Source organism: Panthera tigris, chromosome X (assembly GCF_018350195.1).
Source record: "Panthera tigris isolate Pti1 chromosome X, P.tigris_Pti1_mat1.1, whole genome shotgun sequence".
Taxonomy (NCBI): domain Eukaryota; kingdom Metazoa; phylum Chordata; class Mammalia; order Carnivora; family Felidae; genus Panthera; species Panthera tigris.
Genome location: NC_056677.1, coordinates 78,493,167 through 78,497,117, shown reverse-complemented (window position 1 = coordinate 78,497,117; position 3,951 = coordinate 78,493,167).

Below are 3,951 nucleotides of genomic sequence, written 5' to 3'. Positions count from 1 at the left end.
GGGGAAAAGTGGTGAAAGAAAAAAATAATATGGAAAGGTAAGTCTAGGAAATGTTATGATGGGCTTTTTTTTTAAAGCCATATTAATGATTTTACTTTAACCCTAAATACAATGGCAAGCTATTTCACGTTAAATAGGAGTGAAAAAATATTATTTACAGCTTTTTAATGTGGAGGAAAATGGATTGGAAGGATACATTTGGTAAGGAATTACATGATTTCAGGTAAGCAGTGATTGTAGTTATGATAAGGCTAGAATTAGAGGTGCATTTTTATGTAAAATTGATGGGATTTGATGATGGACTAATGTATTGAATGTGAAAGGTGAAGGAGAAAAAAAAAGTCTTATGTTCAAGTTTGAACAGTTGGAAAGATGAGGTGCCTTTATTGAGACGGAACAATGAGAATGAAGAACAGACTTTTTCTAGAGAGTTCTCAAGTGTCTACTTTTTGATATATTGAGTTTGAGATGCTTAGAGGTATCCAAGTGGCAATATCAAGTAAGTTAAAAGAGTGATCTGGTCTGGAGATACACATTTGTGAATAATAAGTTTATAGATGGTATTTGCAGCCATACAGAGAGATGGAAGAGGACAAATGAAAGTAAACAGGAGTAACCCACTAATCATATATTTCTGGTACATTTACAGTTACTAATCATGTCCTTCATGAAATTTTGTCTTCCTGTAGATGCTGTAACATTGTATGATCCGTTTTAAACTCTGCTGATTCTTCTTCCAAGCCTTTACATAAAGATAGTCCCAATGGCTGCCTTTGGCTTTTTCCTCTCCAACTTCCTCCCTTCACCACAAACATATTTACTCTTTAAACAAGATCATCTTCTGTATTATTTAGGGTCTGTGATGATTAATTTTATGTGTCAACTTGACTGCATCATAAGATACCTAGATATTTGGCTGAACATTATTTCTGGGTGTATCTGTGAGGGAGTTTCCTTAGGAAATTAGCATTTGAATTGGTGAACCCAGTAAAGTAGTTTGCTGTCTCCAATGTGGGTTGGCATCATGCAATTCATAAAGGGACTGAATAAAACAAAAAAGCAGAGGAAGGAAGATGTGAACCCTTGCTGTCTTTACTTGAATTGGAGTATCAATTTTTGCCTTCGGCACTACTGGCTCTCAGGCTTTTGAACTTGGACTGAATTATACCACTGGCTTTCTTGAGTCTCAAGCTTACAGATAGCAGATCAGGGAACTTCTTAAATTACATAATTGCATGAACAAATTCCTTATAATAAATCTCTTCCTATATATATCCTGTTAGTTCTGTTTCTCTGGAGAACCTTGACTAATACCAGGGTCATACTAGATACTGTAACATAAAGAATCCAGAGCAATAGTTCAAACAAGATGAATTATTTAGTTCATCTTAAAGCGTGTTTAGTTTTCTCATGTCCAAGCTCCAGATCCGTGAGAAATTTTCATGCACAGAGAAACTTAGAAGTCAAATTTCCAGGGGCTCCTGTGTAGCTCAGTTGGTTAAACATCCAACATTGGCTTAGGTCATGATCTCACAGTTCGTGCATTCCAGCTCCACAAAGATCATAGCAATGCAACCACCAAAATTAGGAGCCCACAAACATAGATCCACTGGATATTCTATGGAGTTGCCAAGAGGGAGTCAACAAAGTACGATTTGGAATAATAATTTACTCTTAGAAAAAAGAGATATAGTAAGATCAGCACCTGTAGTGGGTGCTGGCCTCCCATGGCCAGTGAGTAACTCCTAGTAATTAAAGTAGGGTGATGGATTTTATGCATCCCTCTTATGATGCAGTTCAAGACCATATTCCTTTCATGTAGTGGCAGATCTATTGGTGGGGCTGGCCAGGTACTGTATGATGTACATGCATAAGTAGTACAAGGAAGTTCACTGCACCCAAAACAGGAAAAGTTTCTTTTACTAAGGAAGAAGAATCTGAGACAAAGGAGCAGCTTAGTTCACAGCCTCCATACAAAGGAATGTTCCAGGCCCAGGGTGCTCATTGGGCAATCCTGGGGAGAGGTGACAAGTCATGTGATGGATGCTTCCCCAAAAGTACACATATCTATCTCTATCATTTCATTAGTGAAAATTTTGTCACATGGTTACACCTAACTATAATAGTAGGTGGGAAATATAGTATAGTCAGTTGTATTAGGTTCTTATCGCTGCTATAACAATATACCACAAATTTGATGGCTCAAAACATCACAAATACACTCTTATAGTTCTGGAGGTCAGAAGTCTGAAATAAGCCTCACTGGGTTAAAATCAAGGTGGGGTTATGTTTTTTTTTTTCTGGAGACATTAGAGAATAATCTGTTTCCCTGCCTTTTTCAGCTTCTATAGGGTTTGCACATTTCATGATTTGTGGCCCCCTCCTCTAAATTCACAGCCAGCAGCATATCATTTTCAAATTTCTTTCAGACTTACCTCAATTTCTGCCTCCCTCTTTCAATTTAAAGGAAGGAAGGACATTATTTTTACATTGGGCTCACCAGATAATCTGTAATAATCTTCCTATTTGAAAGGTAAGTTGATTAATCACCTTAATTTCATCTACAACCTTAATCTCTCCTTGCCATTACCCTAACATATATTTATAAGTTTTGAAGATTAGATGTGGACATCTTTGAAAGCCATTGTTTGATTTACCATACCAGCCATGTATATGCCAGGTTACAGTTTTATTTCTATGGAAGAAAAGATAAATGGAGTCCTAACAGTCTTCACCACATGAACTTTCATGGCTTTATTTATTAAAGCAAAGGCTTTTTTTGATACTTGGATCCAAATTTGGAGAATCGGGTGGTGGTGGTTGAAGTATCCTCTTTTAATCAATTTTTTGATGATGACTCCGAAAATACCAGTCAAGTATTACCCTACCTGTAGTTCAATTTCATGTAAAACTCAGAACTCACCACACAATTTTACCCCAGAGATAACATCACTTCTTGTCATAGCTAAAAGCCTTGAAGTCTTCTTTAACTTCTTTCTCCTTTGTTTCCTATATCCAAACTGACATAAAAGACATTAGAAGACAGTTTGATATTTTGTAATGTCTTTCTGATTTACCCTTTTGTGTTCATTTTCACTTCTATTTCCTATGTTCAGTTGCTCATCTCTTTTTTTTCAATATATGAAATTTATTCTCAAATTGGTTTCCATACAACACCCAGTGCTCATCCCAAAAGGTGCCCTTCTCAATACCCATCACCCACCCTCCCTTCAACCCTCAGTTTGTTCTCAGTTTTTAAGACTCTCTTAAGCTTTGGCTCTCTCCCACTCTAACCTCTTTTTTTTTCCTTCCCCTCCCCCATGGGTTTCTGTTAAGTTTCTCAGGATCCACATGAGAGTGAAAACATATGGTATCTGTCTTTCTCCGTATGGCTTATTTCACTTACCATCACACTCCCCAGTTCCATCCACGTTGCTACAAAGGGCCATATTTCGTTCTTTCTCATTGCCACGTAGTACTCCATTGTGTATATAAACCACAATTTCTTTATCCATTCATCAGTTGATGGACATTTAGGCTCTTTACATAATTTGGCTATTGTTGAGAATGCTGCTATAAACATTGGGGTAAAAGTGCCCCTATGCATCAGCACTCCTGTATCCCTTGGGTAAATTCCTAGCAGTGCCATTACTGTGTCATAGGGTAGGTCTATTTTTAATTTTCTGCGGAACCTCCACACTGTTTTCCAGAGTGGCTGCACCAATTTGCATTCCCACCAACAGTGCAAGAGGGTTCCCGTTTCTCCACATCCTCTCCAGCATCTATAGTTTCCTGATTTGTTCATTTTGGCCACTCTGAATGGCGTGAGGTGATATCTGAGTGAGGTTTTGATTTGTATTTCCCTGATAAGGAGCGCCGTTTAGCATCTTTTCATGTGCCTGTTGGCCATCCGGATGTCTTCTCTAGAGAAGTGTCTATTCATGTTTTCTG